Below are 26,116 nucleotides of genomic sequence, written 5' to 3'. Positions count from 1 at the left end.
CACCAACAGTATTCCTCAGAGAAAGATGACTGAAAGGTTTTTCATGCCATTCATAATAAATGAATGACATTGTATTTGCTATAGGTTTTTCAGTGTTAGTGAAACTGAAATTTAACTGAAGTTGTTAACAAAATTATGTTGCTTCACAGGTAGCTAATTGCTGTTATTTGAGTCTGATAGCTGCTTTCTTTCAGCATTATGCTGTATGTTAATTCTAATAAGCATACAATATTTATGGTTGAAGCAGTTAAATGTCTTGAACTTAAGTGTAGAGCAAAATCCTAGAAGGCAGAAACACTTTTTTCCATAATTCTGGAAAGCACAGCTCTCATGGCTAGCAGGCAGGGGGCCATGTTTTAAGTAAACTTTGATTTTTCCTTTTGAAGCACAAAGCACTCACAAGTCTGTATGACACCTGCTGTGTCACTGCACACCTCTGCAGCAGTGCAAGTCTTAGTAAGGAGGATGCTACACTTGCATTGTCAAGTGCAAGGAGCAGCAAGTCTATACAAAACTGCACAAATAAATCTGTACATTTTCCTTGAGGTGATTTTATTATCCCTGCTGAATGAATGGATTTTTGTTAGGTTTCTGTGGAGGCTTTCTTGTAATTTTTATTTTTGTTTGTCTTGTTTTATTTTAAATAACATTGGCAACAGGAAATGTGTTAGAATGTCAGAGCATCCTTATTGATGAAGCTTGATTTTTTTTTTATGATGTTGCAATGCTTGCAAAACAAAGCAGCTAAAATCCTGCCTGGTGTCACAGGATTTGTTTGTTGATGTTTTTTATCCTGATTATACACCTATGTGCTGTAGCCATACTCTGTATTCCACATAAATCCATGACAAATTTAAACCAGAAGTTTTTGTCTGTAGACAGAAACTATGGAGTTTTCTTCCCAGCTCAAATCAAGCAGGGTTTGGTGTAGTAGAAAAGCTGTACTCTGTAGCAAGAATCAACAGGGTATATAGCACAGAAATCCAAAATACCTCTAAAGAGTTTTTGAAAAGCTATAGTCTAATGATAAATTTTCTGTAAAGCTTATTCAGTTCTTGAGAATAATACATTGTATGTCCTTGGGTCTGTTTTTTCTAAAAAAAATGTAAATCAGCTGCAGTTTAACTGCACTAATTGTAACTGCACTAATTGTAACAGCATGTGGAAGGCTGATGCACAGCTTTTGTCATCAGTAAAAAGGTGAGTATGAAGATATTAACTACACAGTTATAAAAAATTTACCACAGATTAGTCTGATGAAAACAAAAAAGACCTGACTTTTTTTTTCTAGATCTGTCAAGTGATATGCCAAAATATTGAAAATCTAACAATTACTGAGTGAAGTGAGGATCCCAATAAGGACATCTCCTCCCAAAACTAAATGTGATGAGTAAAATTACATAAATGTATTTGAGGGATAAACACTAATTTTGAAAAGGAACCTGTTCAAATATATGAGACCTTGAAAATTATGTAAACCTTATTTTTTTCTGAAACTCTAGGCATCAAAAACTTCTACACCCAGATTATAATAAAATCATTTAAATCCTCCTGGGAATTCAGGCAGATTTGGATAAAGTTCAGGCAAAGTCTGTTCCTGATAGAGCCAATTTTAAGTCTTTATTAATATTGAAATTATTTTTAAAGCTGAAGCTATTTGAATGTCATGCATTAATACCATGAGATGTAACAATTAACAAGCAGTTAACTTTGACATAGCAAGAACAATATTTCCTATAATTAAATTTACTATAATTTGATAAAACCAATGCCTTCCTTGTTTCAGGAACATTTCTGTGAAGTTAATAGTAACACTTTCTACTTTAAATCATTATCAGCCCTCTTTCATGTCTGATAAATCCCAGCAGATTACATATATTGGAATTATATGACCATACTATTAAGAATCCAGACAGTTTCAGCTACCATTGAACTTGATCTCAATTGGACTCTCACTTTTCCTTTGGGCTTCCACTAAAATCAACTTCTACTGAAAAATGACCTTTCCTTTCTTATATCTTGCTGACAGTTATCAACATAGTGCTAGTGGGTACTGGGTGAGTCACTATAATAATGTGCCTTGTAAACAAAGTGAAGAGACAACTCAGGGCAACATCCCAATCTCATTGCACATCCCAAGGTTTATCACATAAGATATCACTGGATTCAAGCACAGTTTACAGTGCTAGAATATTAAGATGTGTCTGAGCTAGGCTGAGAACAACATAGAAGTTGCCCTCTGCACTCATGACCACAACATCTTTATTAATCTATCTTGCTGGAAAACCTATGCTAGTTAACTTTTAATTAAATTCCACATCATGTGGCATCTTATTTTACTTCCATCCTTTAGCCTTGGCAATGATTACTGCACATCTGCTGTTGATCACTCATTTCTTCACAGGTGTAACAGATACCCTTCACTCCTGGGCATACTTTGATTCAGGTTGGCTAAGGAGCAACAGTACTCATGACATTGGAGTGAACCAACAAGCTAGAAAACCCCTGGATCACATTCAGAGGAATGAAAGTGTCTTAAATATATTTTCAGAGGTGGTTTTGAAAACCAAAAGTGCAAGATAGCTCAAGTACAGAACAAGATACCAGAGCTAGCACAAAGCCAACTATCTTGTCTGTACTACTGACTAGCAGCCAACTACTTAACTCCACAAATATTGCCATCAAGATGGGCCCAATTTGAGCTCTTCCTGACTTGCAGCTGGACTTCAGCAAGGACAGCTGTCAAGGGTAAGATTGGTCACCTGAGACTAAAAGATCTTTCACCCAAGGCAGGGAGATCACTTACCCACAACAGATCCTTAGTAAGTGACTGATAGTGTACTGAATTAATACTGTGAAATATTACTAACTGAAATATCTATTCAATATTATTATTTTATGAGTAACTCTATCATATAAAACCAGTTTACCACATCGGAAACTTAAAATTGGATCCAGAAGCAGCTAGCTCCAAAGGGAAAAGGCAAGGAGTTTAGGAAACAAGGGACTCCACTCTGAATCTTTTGACTAAATATGAGAGTACTCCTTAATCTTTGCATCTCCTGTCTCTGCATTGTTCATTCTGACTTGATTCCAACTCAATTTTCCTTACTATATTTCTTCCATGAAGCAATTAATAAGATGAATCTTGCAATCAACCTTATTAATTCTTTTCAAACCACAGTTAAAATTTCATAAATTTCATTGAACTTGTTGAACTCTGTCAAATTATTATTTTAACTTAATAAAACATATTGCTGCTTCCTTCTTTTGAGTGAGACTAATTCTACCCATCTGCAAAAACAGGAAACACAATGTGCCCTCCTTGCAACAGGTTACAGTCAAGACAAAAGTAACAGTGATGTAAAAGCTTGGCTGAAGTAATTCTGATTTTCCCTCCATTTTTTATTTTATTGGAATTCATTATAGCTGCACTGGTTTTGCAACCAGTACAACCACCAAATTGCAGAAGTAATCAGAAATGTTTTCCACCAGAGACACATATCTGTACTGTCTTCAGTTGTGCTGCTCCTCACACTCAAGATAACATGCAGTTTTCCTTGACTTGGTTACATCTTTCTGAGATGCAGTGTGTTCTTCAACACCACATACCAGCTGTAACTAATGTATCACTCACCCTACAGAACCATACATTTAGCTGATGGCTGACATCTCCCAAACTGCTTTTGAGGACAGAGGCCTTATCTTTTTTGTTTGGAAATGCATGCAAGCTGAAAATATTTATCATCCAACTTATATTTTTTATAATCATAAGATATTTTATATTATAGGATCATGATTATAAAATGTGATTTATATATTCCACAAGTCCTATATGATAAAAAGGACATGGGACAATTACTTCATAATTTAAATTGGTTGCTAGTGCATGTTCAGAATAATTTCCACTGTCTGCTGCAAAATTCATTCTGATATTTGCTATTTACAAATATTCCTGATACACAAAAGTGCTCACAAATACTGCAAGGAGAGTGAAAAAGTCTAGAATTAATTATGCAAACATGTAAACAAAATTACTAATGGAAACACAGTTCCATTATTCTAGCTACAATCAACTACATGTACTATTTCTAAAACCCCAAGAGATTGTATCAGTCATAAAGAGGGAGTTGAGATTTTGTTTGAACTCCACCTTTCCAATTGTAGTGTTGATTTTTCTGTTTGAAATTTTGAATCCTAATCTTAAAAAATGTTGTTTCTAAGTATTAAGGCCATATTTCTCCTTAGTAGTGGAATGTTGGGTCCCACCCCAAACACACATGAATAAATCAGAATAAAACTACAATGGAATCCCAGAACAGAGGGGTTTTTTTTCTAGATCATTATTAAATTTGGATAGTTAATATTTTGCTTGTGCACTGTTCATATTAAAATACAGCAGTTTTTTAATTCATTACTTCATGTGCATTGCCATTCATGTAACATACAACTAAACTAGCAAGGAAAGTCACCTTTTTACAATTTTCTTGGGTCCCGGGCGGTCTTATCTGAGGTACTTCTAAAAAGAATTCAATGCGCTAGTAATTCTACTGTCATGTCCCTGTAGCCTTTAGTCTGTGGTACAGCTACTGTGATGCAGGGCCCAGATCACCACAGCACAGCTGTGCATTCCTGGTTTAGTGTTACTGAAAAGGCAGTTATTGAGCTGTAGCAAAGTATAATAAAGTTAATGACAGGCAAGATATGAAACACTAAAAAAAATTACAAAAAGAACTTAAATCAGTATTTACAAGAGTAAAGAGAAAAACACAACATAAACCTTCTAAAGGAAAGAGTATGAAGGAAAAAGCAAAGCTAATAAGGCAGTTAAGTGAGCCTGAGGATCACCATATTCCAGTGCTGATAAAGACTGACATATCCTCACCTGACTGACAACAGTCCAGACAGCAAAGACCCACTAGGTGACTGCAAGTGGAAACACCTGATGTCCATGGTCCAGTGCTACCTAGATAATACTTTCAATACTTGCACAAGTTCTCTGGCAGAAAGGGCAGTTAGAATCATAGAATCATAGAATCGATTGGATTGGAAAAGACCTCTAAGATCATTGAGTCCAACCCTTGGTCCAACTCCAGTCCATTTACTAGATCATGGCACTCAATGCCACGTCCAATCTGCGTTTAAAAATCTCCAGGGATGGTGAATCCACCACCTCTCTGGACAGCCCATTCCAATGCCTGATTACTCTCTCTGGAAAGATTTTTTTTCTGATCTCCAACTTAAATTTCCCCTGGCAGAACTTAAGCCCATGCCCCCTTGTCCTGTTGCTGAGTGCCTGGGAGAAGAGACCAGCCCCCACCTGGCTATAACTTCTCTTCAGGTAGTTCTAGACAGTCACGAGGTCACCTCTGAGCCTCCTCTTCTCCAGGCTAAACAACCCCAGCTCCCTCAGCCTCTCCCCACAGGGCTTGTGCTCCAGTCCCTTCACCAGCCTTGTTGCTCTTCTCTGGACCCGCTCCAGCACCTCAATATCCTTTCTGAACTGAGGGGCCCAGAACTGAACACAGTACTCAAGGTGTGGCCTCACCAACGCAGAGTACAGGGGAAGGATCACTTCCCTGGTCCTGCTGGCCACGCTATTCTTGATACAGGCCAGGATCCCATTGGCCTTCTTGGCCACCTGGGCACACTGTTGGCTCATGCTGAGCTTCCTGTCAATTAGTACCCCAAGGTCCCTTTCTGCCTGGCTGCTCTCCAGCGACTCAGTGCCCAGCCAGTAGTGCTGCATGGGGTTGTTGTGGCCAAAGTGCAGGACCCAGAACTTGGCCTTATTGAACTTCATCCCATTGGAATCAGCCCATCTCTCAAGTCTATCCAGATCCCTCTGCAGAGCCCTCCTGCCTTCCAGCAGATCGACACTCCCTCCCAGCTTGGTGTCATCAGCAAATTTGCTGATGATGGACTCAATCCCCTCATCTAAATCATCAATAAAGATGTTAAACAGGACTGGACCCAACACAGACCCCTGGGGAACACCACTGGTGACTGGCCGCCAGCTCCGTTCACCAGCACTCTCTGGGCCCAACCCTCCAGCCAGCTCCTAATCCAGGAGAGGGTACACTTGTCTAGCCCATGGGCTACCAGCTTTTCCGGGAGTATATTATGGGAGACAGTGTCAAAGGCCTTGCTGAAGTCCAGATAGACACATGCACAGCCTTCCCCTCATCCACCAGGTGGGTCACCTGATCGTAAAAAGAGATCAGGTTGGTCAGACAGGACCTGCCCCTCCTAAACCCATGCTGGCTGGGTCTAATCCCTTGTCCACCCTGAAGGTGCTGTGTGATTGCACTCAGGATGAACTGCTCCATAACCCTGCCAGGCACAGAGGTCAGGCTGACAGGCCTGTAGTTGCCAGGGTCCTGCTTGCAGCCCTTTTTGTGGATTGGGGTGACATTGGCCAACCTCCAATCATCTGGGACCTCCCCAGAGAGCCAGGACAGTTGGAAGATGATGGAGAGCGGTTTGGCACGCTCTTCTGCCAGATCCTTCATCACCCTGGGATGGATCCAGTCTGGTCCCATAGACTTGTTAGGATCCAGCTGGCTCAGTAAGTCGGTCACTATTTCCTCCTGAAATACAGGAGGGCTATTCAGCTCCCTCTCCCTGTCTACCAGCTCCAAAGGCCAGTTGTCTTGAGGGCCACCTGTATTACTGGTGAAAACTGAGGCAAAGTAGGTGTTAAGTACCTCAGCCTTCTCCTCATCTTCCTTAACTATATTTCCCTCCAAGTCCAACAGAGAATGGAGGTTTTCCTTGCCCCTCCTTTTGTTATTAATGTATTTATAAAAGGACTTTTTGTTATCCCTAACTGAAATAGCCAAATTTACTTCAAATTCCACTTTTCTTTCCCTAATTTTTTTCCTACATGACCTAGCTCTATCTGTAAATTCTTCGTAAGTAGCCAGCCCTTTTTTCCATAGTCTGTAAACTTTCTTTTTATCCCTGATTTCTTGCAGAATCTCCCTATTTAACCAAGCTGGCCGTCTTCCCCTCTGGCTGGCCTTTCGGCACACTGGTATAGCCTGTTGATGTGCACTCAAAATTTCCTTCTTAAAACATGTCCAATCCTCCTGGACCCCCTTGCTTTTAAGGGTTGTTTCCCAGGGTATGCCCTGAATCAGTTCTTTGAATAGGCCAAAATCTGCTCTCCGGAAGTCCAAAGTAGAGGTTTTAATGGTGGCTCTCCTTATATCCCTGAGGACTGAAAATTCTATTATTTCATGGTCACTATTCCCCAGGTGGCCTCCAACCACTACACATCTACCAGCTCCTCTCTGTTTGTAAACAGTAGGTCTAGCGGGGCCTTACCCCTGGTAGGCTCATTTACCAGTTGATGAAGGAAACTGTCCTCTATACACTCCAGGAACCTCCTTGACTGCCTCTTCTCTGCAGTATGAAGCTCCCAGCAGATATCTGGCAGGTTAAAGTCACCCACAAGAACAAGGGCTGGAGATTTTGAGACATCTGCCAGCTGCTTGTAGAATAATTCATCTCCTTCACCATCCTGGTTGGGCGGTCTGTAACAGACTCCCACAAGGGTGTCAGCCTTGTTGGCCTTCCCCTGATTCTGGCCCACAGGCACTCAACCTTGTCACTGCTGACCTCAACTTCAACAGAGTCAAAAGACTCTCTAACATATAAAGCTATCCCTCCACCTCTCCTTCCCTGTCTCTCCTTTCTGAAGAGCTTGTAGCCCCCCATAGCAGCACTCCAGTCGTGTGAGTCATCCCACCACGTTTCTGTGACAGCAATTATGTCATAGTTTTCCTGTTGCACGATGGCTTCCAGCTCCTCTTGTTTGTTTCCCATACTGCGTTCATTGGTGTACATGCACTTCAGCTGGGCCATTGATTTCATTCTCAACTCGGGCTCTATGCCCTTAGGCCTATCTCTGGAGAGCCCAGTTGCTGACATACCTAGGCTTATGCCCTGCCTGTGCGAACTGCCGTGCAAACTGCCGTGCCACGCCCTCACTGACGTGCTACACCCCTGTTTGCCCGCTCCTGTTCACAGCACTCCAGGTCACTTGTGCTCCCTAGAGATGTTTTTAAAGCCTTCTCACTCTCCTGCTAACGAGCAAGCCATGCCTCCAACTCCCCTCTGAGTCACCTGCTGATATCTGAAGGAGCAGCAAACAAAGCCTGCCAGGCAATGTGGCCGTTTTCCCAAATAATGGTTCTTTCATCATTTTCTTTGTTTCAGCTACAACTATATGCCCTAGGAAAGATTCAGTTTGGTGAGCAGCAGCTGAAGCTGCTGGTAGTAGAAGACCTAGTCAGTATATTATCTCCATTCATTGATGGCAGGTACCCTACACATCAGCATTGTGCAAAACCCTGAAGATCTCCTGGACTTCTCCATACAGTGGGAGCAGTAGTATTAGTTTCCAAGTATTTGGGGTTTACTTTGTTTTCATGGTTTCTGTGGTTTTTTTCTCCTCCTCTTAGACAGGGACTGTGCATTTTTATCTCCACCGTGGGCTGCTAGGATGCTCCACAGCTGAAGCTGAACATGAGGATGATGCAGTTGTAACATTTGGAATTGAATGTGGCTGCCCAACTTCTCCATGTTCCAGCCTGCTGTGGATCCAACATCCTTGAAGTCTTGTTGCTTCCCAGGGACATTCTGATGACATTAAAAGCTTTTAATGCTCATTTTCACTGTTATTAATTGATGAAATCCAATGGGTATCAGAGGGTCCATTTTTGCTCTGTGAAACACTGCAGCTTCTGTACTCTGACAAGATGATAATAATAAAGCCATGCATAAATCATATTATGTTTGGAACAAGCAGAAGTATCTTACTTCATTTCAACTGATGGTGTTTGCAGAAACCTAACAAATGTTATGGTGGAATCTGTCAACAAAAAAACCTTTCATCACCTGTTTTCTGAAGGCTCAGAAGACCAACTCAAATAAGAACTTTGGTGAGGTCTATATGCTCTGTCAATATTGGAGATAAAACCACATGAGTACAATAATTTCTAGATTCATATTTTATGAGAGATGAACAAGAAAATATTCTCAGTAAGAAGATTAAGCTGTGGATTGGCATTGAAGTTAATTTAAAACTCCCTGCATCTTCAGATAAGATTGCAAGAAAGGTTTTCCACCAGTTTTAACACTCAAGATCTTGTATGCACCCCTTCATTCAAACAGCTTGCAAAGTTCTCCAATGCAAGGAAAAGGGCAAACACAATCCATACCTATTTGTCTTCACCCCTGTTAAACTTTACACAGAGGACACTCTAAAGTTTCCTACTTTCTGTAAGATTAAGCCTACTTCAAGGTTTTTTAATGTAGGTATGTTATACATAACTGTTGTAGTTTGGGATTATTATGTAAATTCTCTCCCCTGCCACTTAACTGCCCAGGCCAGCGGTTAACAAAAGAAAGCAGTTAACTGTGATCGCTGGGGTGGGGGCAGGTTTGTCTCTTTTGGTTTTTTTTTTGGATATTCTTCTCAGTCTTGGCTCGGCGGAACGCGGGAGTGGGGGCTCCGAGGAGGCAGGCTGCCCTGCTGGTTACTGCTGGGGTTTTTCCCTGGCTGTCTTGCCGCTGCCTACTTCGGACGGCTGTTTTCCTGCCGTGCTGCTGCCTGCCTTGGATTTGCTGCTTCTTGGACGGGGAACACAGGGGGAAGAGACTGAGTCCATCTGAAAGCCCACTGCTCGTCTGTTTCGCTGGAGAGGGACTGAAACTCACTCTGCAGCCAGCCGGGTTGTGACAAGGACACTTAAGTATAACCTTTTCTCCCGGAGGAAAACCTGCTGGGTTTTGTTGTTGTTTTTTTTTTTTCTCTCTTATGGTGTTGGGGAAGTGGGTTGCACTAGTCTGTTTACATATATATATATATATATAGCAGTTATCCTTCTTGTATTAAAATTCCTTTTCTTAATTTTGATAAAGAGTGGTGTGGTTATTGTGGAGGAGGCCCCTCCCCTGCTTGTGGGTAAAACATTTTGGTTTTTCCCCTCAAACCGAGACATTTCTTGGCGCCCAACGTGGGGCTTGTAAACAAAGAAGGATAACTGCTATTTTGTGGCACCATGTGGGTCTTGAGCTTAGAGTTCATCAGGACCATCCTGTATAATATATTGGCTTTTTGTTGGTACAAATTCATGCCAAAAGGAGCGGCAGGTTTAAGTCTTATCAACAAATCAATGAGCAAAACTCAAATAGCCGCAATTATTATTGAGTTCTTACTCTGGATTTATGGTGCCATGAATTCGATGCCTTTGGATGTCATGTGGGTGGTGCTCTCCAGGCTGTTTTCCTGCCGCAACCTAAGCTGCTACCTCTGGGGATTCAGTGATAATAGTACGGACCCTTGGGAAGGAACAAAGGGGAATCTCTTCTCCCAACCCTTTGTCCATTCCCCATTCAAGTCTGCTACAACAGCTTTTGAGATGTTTAAATTCTCCCTGGATGCCAGAGATATCTTGCTCTTTATGGTTTTTCTGCAGGGTTGTATCCCTGCAGCTTACAGAATGTTTGAAGGTAGGGCCAGGGTTTTTCCAGAATGCATTCAGAAACCTAGCCCAGTGAAGGGGGAAAAGCGAGAGAATAAAACCCCTGATGCCACAGTGAAGGGAGAAAAGGATGAGGCTAAACCAGGAGGACAGGCCAAGCCTATGGAAGTTGCCCCTATTCAGAAAAGGAAATATAAGACCAAATTAGACCATCCAGCAGACGATGAGGGGGCTGCTGCACCTCCACAGCAAGCAGACCCAGAGCCTGAGATCATCACTGAGTCATTGTCATTTGATAATCTCCGTAGTTTGCGGAAAGACATTGCTCGACACCCGGGTGAGCCCATCCTGACTTGGTTGATCCGAGTTTGGGACCTTATGGGTGAAACCTTACAACTGGATGGTGCTGAAGCCAGGTTTTTGGGGGCTCTGGCCCAGGACGTGGCTATTGAACAGGTGTTCGTGAGGGAATCAAAGCCCCTTTCACTCTGGGCACGACTTCTAACGAGTGTAAGAGAGAAGTTTGTTTATAGAGAAATCCTGCAGGAACATCATATTAGGAAGACTTGGAAGACGATGGAAGAAGGAATTTTACGTCTGAGGGAGATGGCAATGATGGACGTGCTTTTTGGAAGAGGTGGGCAAGCCAATAATGACCCTGACAAGGTCAGATGCACACCACATATGTGGTGGGACCTTTCACGCTCGGGGCCAGCTGAATACACCGATTTCCTGGCATCCATGTATAGGGAAGAGAACCATGAAACAGTGGGCGCAGTAGCAAATAAGCTCCGGATATATGAAAGCATGACCCACAGCCCAATGCAGGCCCGTATTTCTGCTGTAGAGACATTGGTCGAGAGTCTCAAGACGCTGCCTGCAGAGGTAAAAGCGATCAGAGAGGAAATTAGGGAAAGTCTCCAAGTGGCACCAGTGCGAATGAGAACCTCTGAAGTCAGAGCCAGACGCCCCCCAGCCAGAGGAAGTGGACAGACCTCACGAACTGAGATGTGGTACTTCCTGGCCAAACATGGAGAAGACATGGGACGGTGGGATGGGAAACCCACCCGTGCCCTTGCAGCCCGAGTACAAGAACTGAAGGAGAATGGAAGAAGGTCAGTGAGAGTAAGTGCAGTCCCAGTTTCCCACGGGCAAGAATCTGACCCACAGGAGGGCACCTCCCAGGTGTACTCATCGAGAAAAGGTTCTGACCGCTATGACCAGGATCAGTGTTAGAGGGGCCCTGCCTCTAGCCAGGTAGAGGCACGGGACAACCGTGTCTATTGGACTGTGTGGATTCGATGGCCTGGTACATCAGACCCACAAAAGTATAAGGCTTTGGTTGATACTGGCGCTCAATGCACATTAATGCCATCAGGACATGTGGGCTCAGAAACTATTTCTATTTCTGGGGTGACAGGGGGATCTCAAGAGTTGACTGTGCTAGAAGCTGAAGTGAGCTTGACAGGGAGAGATTGGCAGAAACACCCCATTGTGACTGGTCCAGCCGCCCCATGTATCCTGGGCATTGACTACCTCAGGAATGGATATTTTAAGGACCCAAAGGGGCATAGATGGGCTTTTGGAATAGCCACTGTACAGACAGAAGGGATTGAACAATTGAACTCATTGCCAGGTCTCTCAGAAAGTCCTTCTGCTGTTGGACTGTTGAAAGTTGAGGAACAGCAAGTGCCAATTGCCACCACGACAGTGCACCGTCGGCAATACCGAACGAACCGTGACGCTGTGATCCCCATCCATAAGATGATCCGTGAACTGGAGAGCCAAGGGGTGGTCAGCAAAACCCACTCACCCTTCAACAGCCCCATCTGGCCTGTGCATAAGTCTGATGGAGAATGGAGATTGACTGTGGACTATCGTGGCTTGAATGAAGTTACCCCACCGCTGAGTGCCGCTGTGCCGGACATGCTGGAGCTCCAGTATGAACTGGAGTCCAGGGCAGCAAAGTGGTATGCCACTATTGACATTGCTAATGCGTTCTTCTCCATTCCTCTGGCACCAGAGTGCAGGCCACAGTTTGCTTTCACCTGGAGGGGCGTGCAGTACACCTGGAACCGACTACCCCAGGGGTGGAAACACAGTCCCACCATCTGTCATGGACTGATCCAGACTGCACTGGAGAAGGGTGAGGCTCCAGAACACCTGCAATACATTGATGACATCATTGTGTGGGGGGACACAGCAGAAGAGGTTTTTCAGAAAGGAGAGAAAATCATCCAGATCCTTTTGGGAGCTGGCTTTGCCATCAAACGGAGTAAGGTTAAGGGACCAGCCCAAGAGATCCAGTTCCTGGGAGTGAAGTGGCAGGATGGACGCCGTCAGATTCCAACAGAAGTCATCAATAAGATCACAGCAATGTCTCCACCTACCAGCAAAAAGGAAACACAAGCCTTCCTGGGTGCCATAGGGTTCTGGAGGATGCATATCCCAGCATACAGTCAGATCGTAAGCCCTCTCTACTTGGTAACCCGTAAGAAGAATGATTTCCACTGGGGCCCTGAGCAGCAACAAGCCTTTGACCAGATCAAGCATGAGATTGCTCAGGCTGTAGCCCTTGGACCAGTCAGGACAGGACCAGACGTACAGAACATGCTCTACTCCGCCGCCGGGAATAATGGCCTGTCTTGGAGCCTTTGGCAGAAGGTGCCTGGTGAGACTCGAGGCCGACCACTTGGATTCTGGAGCCGAGGCTACAGAGGATCTGAAGCCAACTATACCCCCACAGAGAAAGAGATCCTAGCCGCCTATGAAGGAGTCCAAGCCGCCTCAGAGGTGATTGGCACAGAAGCACAGCTGTTTCTGGCACCTCGACTACCAGTGCTGAAGTGGATGTTGTCAGGACAGGCTGCCTCTACACATCACGCCACTGATGCTACCTGGAGCAAGTGGATTGCCCTGATTACGCAGCGCGCCCGTATAGGAAAATCAAATCGCCCTGGGATCCTGGAAATCATCACGAACTGGCCTGAAGGTGAAAATTTTGGTCTAGCAGATGAAGAGGAAGAGCAGGTGACACGTGCGGAAGAAGCTCCACCATACAATCAATTGCCAAAAGAGGAAATACGCTACGCCCTCTTCACCGATGGCTCCTGTCGCATTGTAGGGACTAATCGCAAATGGAAAGCAGCTGTATGGAGTCCCACACGACAAGTTGCAGAAGCTACTGAAGGAGAAGGTGGGTCGAGTCAGTTTGCAGAGCTTAAAGCCGTGCAGTTGGCCCTGGACATTGCTGAACGAGAGAAATGGCCAAAGCTTTACCTCTACACCGACTCATGGATGGTGGCCAATGCTCTCTGGGGATGGTTAGACCGATGGAAGAAAACCAATTGGAAACGCAGAGGGAAACCCATCTGGGCTGCCGATATATGGCAAGATATTGCCACCCGAGTAGAGAAGCTGATTGTGAGAGTCCGCCACGTAGACGCACACGTGCCCAAAAATCGGGCCAATGAGGAACATCTCAACAACCAACAGGCAGACCGAGCTGCGCAAGTGAAAGTATCACAGACAGATCTGGACTGGCAGCACAAGGGAGAGCTGTTCTTGGCTCGATGGGCCCATGATGCCTCGGGCCATCAGGGCAGAGATGCCACTTATAAATGGGCACGAGACCGAGGGGTGGATTTAACCATGGACATTATCTCTCAGGTTATCCACGACTGCGAGACATGTGCTGCCATTAAGCAGGCTAAGAGAGTGAAGCCCCTGTGGTATGGTGGGCGCTGGGATAAGTATAAGTACGGGGAGGCCTGGCAGGTTGACTACATCACACTGCCACAGACCCGCCAAGGCAAGCGCTATGTGCTCACCATGGTGGAAGCAACCACAGGGTGGCTGGAGACACACCCAGTGCCTCACGCCACTGCTCGGAACACCATCCTAGGCCTGGAAAAACAAGTGCTGTGGCGACATGGCACCCCAGAACGAATTGAGTCAGATAATGGAACTCATTTCAAAAACAGCTTAGTTGCTACCTGGGCGAGAGAACATGGCATTGAGTGGGTGTATCATATCCCCTACCATGCACCAGCTGCCGGGAAAGTTGAGCGGTGTAATGGACTGTTGAAAACCACTTTGAAGGCGTTGGGTGGAGGGACTTTCAAACACTGGGATCAACACTTAGCAAAGGCTACATGGCTAGTCAACACTAGAGGCTCTGTCAATCGAGCCGGCCCTGCCCAATCAGAACCCCTTCACACTGTAGATGGAGACAAAGTCCCTGTAATACACCTGAGAGGTATGCTAGGGAAAACAGTCTGGATCAACCCTGCCTCAGGCAAAGGCAAACCCATTCGTGGGGTTGTCTTTGCTCAAGGATCTGGTTCCACCTGGTGGGTGATGCAGGAAGATGGAGAGACACGATGTATACCTCAAGGGGAACTTATCTCTGGGTAAACGACTCATATTACTGTATTTGTAAACACTTAATTATTTGAAAGAAAATTTAAGTTTAATGTAGAGTATCGGCATGGAAGAGAATTTAGGGGTGGATAATGTTGTAGTTTGGGATTATTATGTAAATTCTCTCCCCTGCCACTTAACTGCCCAGGCCAGCGGTTAACAAAAGAAAGCAGTTAACTGTGATCGCTGGGGTGGGGGCAGGTTTGTCTCTTTTGGTTTTTTTTTTGGATATTCTTCTCAGTCTTGGCTCGGCGGAACGCGGGAGTGGGGGCTCCGAGGAGGCAGGCTGCCCTGCTGGTTACTGCTGGGGTTTTTCCCTGGCTGTCTTGCCGCTGCCTACTTCGGACGGCTGTTTTCCTGCCGTGCTGCTGCCTGCCTTGGATTTGCTGCTTCTTGGACGGGGAACACAGGGGGAAGAGACTGAGTCCATCTGAAAGCCCACTGCTCGTCTGTTTCGCTGGAGAGGGACTGAAACTCACTCTGCAGCCAGCCGGGTTGTGACAAGGACACTTAAGTATAACCTTTTCTCCCGGAGGAAAACCTGCTGGGTTTTGTTGTTGTTTTTTTTTTTTCTCTCTTATGGTGTTGGGGAAGTGGGTTGCACTAGTCTGTTTACATATATATATATATATATAGCAGTTATCCTTCTTGTATTAAAATTCCTTTTCTTAATTTTGATAAAGAGTGGTGTGGTTATTGTGGAGGAGGCCCCTCCCCTGCTTGTGGGTAAAACATTTTGGTTTTTCCCCTCAAACCGAGACAATAACTACAGCCTACCACAACAGTTCTCGCGTTAAGGTCAGACTAGACTGCACATTCCATAAATGCCTGCACATCTGTTTATTGCAGAATTGTGCTGGTTTGAAGGTGAACCAGCAAGGGAAAATGAACTCACCACGAGAGAGATTATAAGTCAGAGCTAAAATTTAATAATAATATTATTATAACAACACTGACACACAAGGGAAATTGCTTTCAACTCACAATACCCCAGCAGTATAACCCAGTGTCCTGGGGCACAAACCCAAGGGGGTTTGTTTGCCCTTGTGCTGAGACCCCTGTGGCTCCCCCAAGTCCAGAGCAAAAGGAAAAGAAAAACCTGTTGGTGCAGGCGAGGGCTGTGGTCTGGGCGAGAGTGGTGATCTCCTGCTGTCGAGGTCCTGCTGCTGCTCTGGATCCGACGAGAAGTCCCCGAGGTCTTCTTACCCACCACTTATGTACCCTCAGGAAGCACTCAGTCCCTCCCCCTGGGCGGGGACTCACACAATGGGTGATTGACTCTGGGAGCCAGGGGGTGTTGAGCTGTTGATGGCCCATTAGCAGCTCCGCCCCCCTCAGGCTGGGTGTGAAGGTGATAATGGCTCCCTGGGCAGCTGCTGCTAATGGCCCATTGTCCTTGGGGAATGAATAGAGGGGGTAGAATACACAGCTTTGATCACCCCCACACAGGGTTAGCTGGTCCCTCCTGCTGGACTAGGACATTATCCACCCCTTATTCTACTCCATCTAGTCATTCCCAAATTAATCCCCTTTTTACCTATACATATATATATATACATATATGCAATGAAACATTACAAACTCTTCTCGCTCAAAATTAGGTCCCCTTGTGGTACACAACGTGTTTCTCCATCTTTTTGCATTACCCACCAAGTGCAACCAGGTCCTTGAGCAAAGACAATCCCTCGGATGGGTTTGCCTTTGTTTGAGGTGGGACTCACCCAAACAGTCTTTCCTAACATACCTCTCATATGGACCACAGGGACTTTATCTCCATCTACAGTATTCAAGAGTTCTGATTGGGCAGGGCCAGCTCGATTGATGGAGCCCCGAGTGTTGACCAACCAGGTGGCCTTTGCCAAATGCAGCTCCCAGTGTTTGAAAGTTCCCCCACCCAACGCCTTCAAGGTTGTTTTCAGCAGTCCATTACATCGCTCAACTTTCCCGGCAGCTGGAGCATGGTAGGGGATATGATACACCCACTCAATGCCGTGCTCTCTGGCCCAGGTGTCTATGAGGCTGTTCTTGAAGTGGGTGCCGTTGTCAGACTCTATTCTCTCTGGGGTGCCGTGTCTCCACAGGACTTGTTTCTCAAGGCCCAGAATGGTATTCCGGGCAGTGGCGTGAGATACGGGGTATGTTTCCAGCCATCCAGTGGTTGCCTCTACCATGGTCAGCACATAGCGCTTGCCTTGGCGTGTTTGGGGAAGTGTGATGTAATCAACTTGCCAGGCTTCCCCATACCTGTATTTCGACCATCGTCCACCATACCATAGAGGCTTCACCCGCTTGGCCTGCTTGATGGCAGCACATGTGTCACAGTCGTGGATAACCTGTGAGACACTGTCCATGGTTAGATCCACCCCTCGGTCACGAGCCCATCTGTATGTCGCATCTCTGCCTTGATGACCAGAGGCATCATGGGCCCATCGGGCTAGAAACAATTCACCTTTATGCTGCCAATCCAGATCTACCTGAGAGACTTCAATCTTGGCAGCTCGATCCACCTGCTCGTTGTTACGATGCTCCTCATTAGCCCGGCTCTTGGGTACATGAGCATCTACGTGACGGACCTTCACACTCAGCTTCTCTACCCGGGCAGCGATGTCCTGCCACATCTCAGCCGCCCAGATGGGTTTCCCTTTGCGCTGCCAGCCGGCCTTTCTCCAACGCTCCAGCCATCCCCACAGAGCATTGGCCACCATCCACGAGTCAGTGTAAAGGTAGAGTCTTGGCCACTTCTCTCGTTCAGCGATATCCAAAGCCAGCTGAACAGCTTTCAGCTCTGCAACCTGACTTGATCCACCTTGTCCTTCAGTCGCTTCTGCAACTCGACGTGTAGGACTCCATACAGCTGCTTTCCATTTCCGGCTTGTCCCTACAATGAGGCAAGAGCCATCTGTGAAGAGAGCATATCGCTTCTCCTCTTCTGGTAGCTGGTTATATGGTGGGGCCTCCTCAGCTCGTGTCACCTGCTCCTCTTCTTCTTCAGAGGACAATCCGAAACTCTCACCTTCCGGCCAGTTGGTGATGATTTCCAAAATCCCAGGGCGATTAGGATTCCCTATCCGGGTTCGCTGCGTGATCAGAGCGATCCACTTACTCCATGTGGCATCAGTGGCGTGATGGGTAGAAGGAGCTTTTCCTTTGAACATCCAGCCCAACACTGGTAGTCGGGGTGCCAGGATGAGCTGTGCCTCAGTGCCAATCACTTCTGAGGCAGCTCGAACTCCTTCATAAGCTGCCAGGATCTCTTTCTCAGTTGGGGTGTAGCTGGCCTCAGATCCTTTGTATCCCCGACTCCAGAATCCCAGCGGTCGTCCTCGAGTCTCCCCAGGTACTTTCTGCCAGAGGCTCCAGGATGGGCCATTCTCCCCGGCTGCAGTGTAGAGCACATTCTTCACATCCTGTCCTGTCCTGACTGGCCCAAGGGCTACTGCATGGGTAATCTCCTGTTTAATCTGCTCAAAGGCTTGTTGTTGTTCAGGGCCCCACTGGAAATCATTTTTCTTCCGTGTCACAAGGTAGAGAGGGCTTACAATCTGACTGTACTCAGGGATATGCATCCTCCAAAAGCCCACGGCGCCTAGGAAAGCCTGAGTTTCCTTCTTGCTGGTCGGTGGGGACATAGCTGCTATTTTGTTGATCACCTCTGTTGGAATCTGACGACGCCCGTCTTGCCACTTCACTCCTAGGAACTGAATTTCCTGAGCAGGTCCCTTGACCTTACTTCGTTTAATGGCAAAACCAGCTCTTAGGAGAATCTGGATTATCTTCTTTCCTTTCTCAAAAACCTCCCCTGCTGTGTTCCCCCATACAATGATGTCATCGATGTACTGTAGATGTTCTGGAGCCTCACCCTTTTCCAATGCAGTCTGGATCAGTCCATGGCAAATGGTGGGACTGTGTTTCCACCCCTGGGGCAGTCGATTCCAGGTGTACTGCACCCCCTTCCAGGTGAAAGCGAACTGCGGCCTGCACTCTGCTGCCAACGGAATGGAGAAAAAGGCATTGGCAATGTCAATGGTGGCATACCACTTGGCTGCCTTGGACTCCAGCTCATACTGAAGCTCCAGCATGTCCGGCACGGCGGCACTCAGGGGGGGTGTGACCTCATTGAGGCCACGGTAATCCACCGTCAGCCTCCACTCTCCACTGAACTTTCGTACTGGCCATATGGGGCTATTAAAGGGTGAGTGAGTCTTGCTGACCACCCCTTGGCTCTCCAGCTCACGAATCATCTTGTGTATGGGGGTCACAGAGTCTCGGTCAGTGCGGTATTGCCGACGGTGCACTGTGGCTGTGGCCAGCGGTACCAATTGTTCTTCAACTTTCAGCAGTCCTACAGCAGAAGGGTCCTCTGAGAGGCCAGGCAAGGTGCTCAGCTGTCTGATTTCCTCTGTCTCCACAGCAGCTATGCCAAAGGCCCAACGCAGTCCCTTTGGGTCTTTGAAATATCCATTCCTCAGGTAGTCTATGCCAAGGATACACGGGGCTTCTGGACCAGTCACAATGGGGTGTCTATGCCATTCCTTGCCAGTCAAGCTGACTTCAGCTTCCAGTACAGTCAGCTGTTGGGATCCCCCTGTTACCCCAGAAATAGAGATGGATTCTACCCCGACGTATCCTGATGGCATCAACGTGCATTGTGCGCCAGTGTCCACTAAAGCTTTGTATTTCTGTGGGTCTGATGAGCCAGGCCACCGAATCCACACAGTCCAATAAACCCGATTGTCCCTCTCCTCTACCTGGCTAGAGGCAGGGCCCCCCTAGTTCTGGTCATGGTATTCACTGCGCTCTCCCTGTGAATATGACCGGGAGGTTCCTTCAAGAGGATCGGGCATAACATCATCATTCCTATACTGTCTGGAGCCTTGCCCACGAGAGACCGGAGCAGCCTTCAACCTTGAAGAATTCCCTGTGTTAGTTGTGCCTCTTTGCAATTCACGTACCCGAGCTGCTAAGGAAGAGGTGGGTTTCCCATCCCACTTTCTCATATCTTCTCCATGCTCATGGAGGTAAAACCACAGATTGCCGCGTGGAGTGTACCCTTTCTCCTTAGCTGGAAGACGCCTGCTTCTGATGGCGGAGACTCTTGTTTGTTCTGGAGAGATATGGAAGAGTCCTTCCTTAATCTTCTCTTCCAGTTCAGCCAGTTTTGTTTCCACAGCTGAGACATGGGCTCGTAATGGAGCAGTGACAGTGTCTTCATAAATCCTGAGTTTGCTGACCAGTGCGCCCACCTTGTCTTCTCCCTCTCTCCACTGCAATGTTGCAAGGTAGCGAGAATACATTTCTGGCCCAAGTCGTGCAAATTTTAACCACATCTGGGATGTGCACTGGACACCATCTGGACTTTTAGGGAATCTCTCATCCTCTGAAAAGATTATCTCCAGTACGGCTAATTCCCTTAAGCACCGGATACCTTGTTCCATCGTGTTCCACTGTCCTTGCTGTACGTGGAGGTCCTCCTTACAAAGATATCTCTCCCTCACGCTTGACAACAGTCGCCGCCAGAGGCTGAGAGTTTCCTGTCTCTTTCCAATGCCCTGATCAATGACAACATCTCGAGACAGGGATCCCAGCTGCCTTGCCTCACTCCCATCTAGAATGGTATCATTGGCTGCAGCATCCCAGATTCGAAGTAGCCAGGTCAAGATGGACTCATTTGCCTGTCGTGTGAACTCTCTCCGGAGCTCACGCAGCTCTCCCAGGGATAGGGACCGGGTGATTATTTCTGGCTCCATTTCTTCTGCTTGAGATGAAGGTCCTGACTCTTCCTCGTCATGCACTATACGAACTGATTTGGTCTTTGATTTTCTTTTCTGGACAGGGGCAACTGCTATCGGTTTCTGTTGTCCTTCTGGCTCCTCCATGGTTTGTGTGGACATGGTGCTGGTTGATGTATCTCTCTTCCTCTCTGGCTCAGTCATGGTCTGGGTGGACATGGCGCTGGTTGATGTATCTCTCTTCCTCTCTGGCTCAGTCATGGTCTGGGTGGACATGGCGCTGGTTGATGTATCTCTCTTCCTCTCTGGCTCAGTCATGGTCTGGGTGGACATGGCGCTAGTTGATGTATCTCTCTTCCTCTCTGGCTCAGTCATGGTCTGGGTGGACATGGCGCTAGTTGATGTATCTCTCTTCCTCTCTGGCTCAGTCATGGTCTTGGTGGACATGGCGCTAGTTGATGTATCTCTCTTCCTCTCTGGCTCAGTCATGGTCTGGGTGGACATGGTGCCTGTGGATTTGCTCCTTTTCTCCTCCTCCTGATGATGCTGTACCACACCAAGCAGTGTGCGGTAGGCAGTGGCCAGGGCCCAGCAGGTTGCTGTGAGCTGCACATCTCTGGGACTACCAGAGCATCTTCCTTTCACATAGCTTAGCATTTTGGCAGGGTCCTGCAGTTGTTCCGGGGTGAATTTCCAGATCATTTGAGGAGAGAAGGTCTCCAAGTACTGGCCCATATCTTCCCACTTCCCGTGCCACTCAACATCATCAGCTCCCAGGGCAGGCCTCCAGCAAGTCTCCTTAGAGAGCCCAGTTCTGACCCTAAACATGGTGTATACAGTACAGAGGAGACAAAGCAACACTAACAGCAAGATTATGCTGTCCCTAACATCAAAAGGAAGCTCAATATTTTCAATGATTGTTGTAGCAGAGGTGAAAAGGTGGAAGTAACCATCTCCGCCTGTTTTCCCCACAGTCTGGGTGTTATTTTTAATGAGACCCCAGAGGTAACAACCTAAACCAGGACAGGCACACCAGACTGAATATACATTCACAATGAAATTCATTGCTTCTGATGTTATGACAACATAAACATAGTATATTAATAAAGCAATTTTGATCCTTCTCCCTGGTATTAAAGAGAGCATCAAAACAGGCACATGGTTCCCCATGTGTCGAAATATGAACAGGCCCAGATACACCATCCACATGAATACATCAAGCAACATGGTAGTCAGGGAGTTTCTGTACCCAAATACACAAAATGAAATTGTAGTTCTGACTTCTCTCTCGTGCCCCACATTGGGCGCCAAAAGATGTGCTGGTTTGAAGGTGAACCAGCAAGGGAAAATGAACTCACCACGAGAGAGATTATAAGTCAGAGCTAAAATTTAATAATAATATTATTATAACAACACTGACACAAAAGGGAAATTGCTTTCAACTCACAATACCCCAGCAGTATAACCCAGTGTCCTGGGGCACAAACCCAAGGGGGTTTGTTTGCCCTTGTGCTGAGACCCCTGTGGTTCCCCCAAGTCCAGAGCAAAAGGAAAAGAAAAACCTGTTGGTGCAGGCGAGGGCTGTGGTCTGGGCGAGAGCGGTGATCTCCTGCTGTCGAGGTCCTGCTGCTGCTCTGGATCCAACGAGAAGTCCCCGAGGTCTTCTTACCCACCACTTATGTACCCTCAGGGAGCACTCAGTCCCTCCCCCTGGGCGGGGACTCACACAATGGGTGATTGACTCTGGGAGCCAGGGGGTGTTGAGCTGTTGATGGCCCATTAGCAGCTCCGCCCCCCTCAGGCTGGGTGTGAAGGTGATAATGGCTCCCTGGGCAGCTGCTGCTAATGGCCCATTGTCCTTGGGGAATGAATAGAGGGGGTAGAATACACAGCTTTGATCACCCCCACACAGGGTTAGCTGGTCCCTCCTGCTGAACTAGGACAAGAATAGAGGATGATTTCAGGAGCCATGCAACACAGACAATCCACACTCCTGAAAATACCATTTCCCACCATTTCTCTCCTTGCTATGCACTGCCAGACCCACTGAGATGCTGGTCCTGAAACATTATGTAGGCTCCTTTTTCTACCGGTTCTGTTGCTGCTGCTGGGCCTGGCAGCAGTGATTGTTTCCTGAAAGCCCCACATATTATATGATATACATATAAAATATGCATATAATCATAAACAAAAGAAGTTCAAGGTTATTTCAGTATTATGATTTTCCAACTGAAAAAAAACACCTAAAGACAAATAATATACAAAATGCAAAGAAATTTCCAGAAGATTTGAGCATTCCTACTCCTATAACTGTGACAAAATGTGACATGATAAAATGAACTGATATACTTGAGAACTCAGCTTTTTCAAGCAGCATGAGCCCTACTGAAACAATCCTGCACAACCTTTGGACAGGCACGATGGGACGAGATGATCTTGGAATTCCTTTCTTCAATCTCATTTGCCTGAAGCCAGGTCCAGTCTAGTTCTCTGCTATGGAATATGCAGAATTGCTTTTTGTCAATCTTAAATTTCTTTTTTCCTTGTTTATCACTAGCGTTGTTCAGGTTTTTCTTCAGTTTTTGGAACTAAAGCCTAAAATGTTGTTAAGTCAGACAAAACTCTCCCAGGTGTCAGTAGGAGCTTTGTCAATGTAAACACTTTAGTACAGACTTCAGAAATAATTGCACACACTTTCATGAAAACAAAGTTCCATGGAAGGCTTAAGTCTTGAAAAGAGTCCTACAGAAACAAACAGAAGTGAGCATTCATAGTGCAGGAAAAGAAAAATTTGTGGAGGATGGTTCTGCAAAAGACTTTACCTGAAGCTTTTTCATAATTATTTCATTCCTTTCTTTGCTTAAGCTGAATACGGATCTTTATGTGAAAAAGCATCACTAAACCCAACAATATTTACATTAGATTATTCAAATATTTGCATTTGAACTATGAAAGTCCTACAGTGATAAACACAGCTCTATGTGAGCACTGCTGCAAAAGCAGAAATTTAAGGGGCAGCTTTCTACCCAACCACACACCATGTCCTATGATCTCACCTGAAAATCATCTACATTTTCTTTTCTATCTTTCTTATTTCTTTGCTTAGGTACTCAAGGACCTTAATTCCAAATTTACTATCCAAAGAGTGAGAAAAAGACAAAAAGAGAGGGGTGTGGTCACGGTGCATTTTTACCATCAGTGATGCGGTCATGATATTTTGGGCTTATGGCTTTATTGGCAAAAGGAGGTGCTGGTGCTCTTATTTCACTGATTAGCCATTTTGACCAGATAGTATTTATATCTGAAAATGATTAATCACTTCATTTTCTGACTTTTATTGGGGTTTATAAATTAAACACAAAAATACACTTAAAATAATCACTGTTGCTCTCATTAGAACTAGTATTTAAACTCATTTCCTGATAGTCATCACAAAGGAAAGAGTGGCCATCGTTTGTAGTGAAACAAAATTAACAAGACAATAGGATCTAATCAAGAAAGATTCCACACAGACATCTCTTCGTTTAATATGGAAAGTCAAGCAAGTGAAGTGCTTTCAATTAATATTTCAGCCTCTTGCCCAGGAGACAACTGACCACAGTTGTCAGCTTGGGAAGGCAAACAGTACCAGGGTGCCCAGGGATCACACTGAAGGGTAGACTGCATTTCAGCAGAAGGCAATATAAAAAGGAGCAGCAGGAGCCCTGGACATATCACTGTCTCTCAGGCTCTTCCCATAATTTCCCCTTGCCCTGAGATCTCTCCTAAGAAGTAAAGGCATAGCTCCAACAGCAATGAAATTCGAGTGTGCCCAGAGCCCTCCCTTCTCTGTGATTACATTACTAGTCTTTCTCCCAGCCACCTCATTTTACCTGCTTCAGGTCTGCACTCACAGAGGGTTCAGCACAAGCATCAAGGCATTTTCTCAGCAGGATACTCTTCTGGCAACACTAATAAAAACCCCAAATGCTATGAATCAGTAATAATTCTGTGGTATGTGTGTAGGAAGAGATTTTTAAAGAAAACAATAAATTGAGAAATGCTCTAAGGTGGCACCATTTCATTCTTCTATTACTAATTGATTTTTTTAAGTAATTTTTTATAATTTACACAGTAAGAAGAGGAGCAAAGACCAAATAATGATCTTGATTCCCACTGGATCCCTAAAGCTTGCTCTCAAATATATATTCCAATCTAGATCATATCTATGCTGAACATAGAAACTTGTTAGTTGTTTTCTCTGGCATACATCAGCTGAGCACCAGGTGGATCAAATCTCAGTATCCCAATTTAACAGGAATTGTTGTAGTAGAATACCTCCTATAATATATGATAAATAATAATTATATATAATGTTACATATTTTAATGGCAGTTAAAATCAAAGTCTCAAGAAATTTGAGCCAATAATGAAAGATTAAAACACCATTTTTCTCTAAGTTAGGGATGAAAAACATTAACTTCCATGGGTTTTTTAAGAAAACAAAGAGACAAGCATAGTGATAGCCTACAGTCTTTTACCCTTTTTTCCACCTTAAAAACTATAGATCTAGAGCTGACATCACAAGATCGGTTGACTCCAAACCCCTTGGAAACTGCTGGTCCATAACATGAGCACATTCAGCTCTTATCCCCAGCTTTCTTTCAATAAAAACAGGATTTGCAATGTACCCTTCAAAGCTATTATTTTAATGTCTTGAAAATAAATGAGCCATACTGACTCCATGGACAGTGAAGCAGAAACTGCACCTCCTGTTTCTGTACTGTGCTGTATTTATAAACAAATTTTCATCAGCAGCACCACAGACTTACTGCTCATGCCTTACCAGACAAAAAAGAATGGTGATCATGTACAAAGACTAGAGTTTAGAGGACAACAGAACCTCCAGGATGACTTGTCAAAAGATTGGCAGTGTTTTTTAAAGTGAGTTCATTACTATTCACACATTGTGCCCTTTCAAGGTATTAACTATCATTCCAAGTGTTCTTTTTGTTAAGACAGGACTGGTGTTGTCAGCTGAGAGATTTAACATCAACTATTTCAGGATTTTAATGCCTATATACATTGATACAATGCAATCTTGACATCAATATAAGTATGGCAACATACCCATTCTCCTAATGATAACTGCCCATGAGCATTTCCAGGAATTTAAAGGTCAGTTGTGAGAATTTGAAGTGAAATTTTACATAACGTCTAGAAGAAATACTCTGTACAAACTTTACCCCAGCTGACTTGATCTTACTTAATTTCAGAGGCTATATTCTATAGTCATGTTTACATCTGGTAGGTACAGAGGACTCCCTGCCCTCCCAAACAGTTTCTGAGCAATCAGAATCTGTCCAAAACACAATGCAAATTGAAACATGTGAGACATACATGAAACATTTGCACAGGTGTGCACAGTGGTTCCTACTTCCTGAAAACAAATCCAAATTCATCAGATTTTTATACTGCTGAATCATAATGCGA

This window comes from Pithys albifrons, chromosome Z (genome assembly GCF_047495875.1).
Source record: "Pithys albifrons albifrons isolate INPA30051 chromosome Z, PitAlb_v1, whole genome shotgun sequence".
NCBI lineage: Eukaryota > Metazoa > Chordata > Aves > Passeriformes > Thamnophilidae > Pithys > Pithys albifrons.
This window is presented reverse-complemented; position numbering follows the sequence as displayed.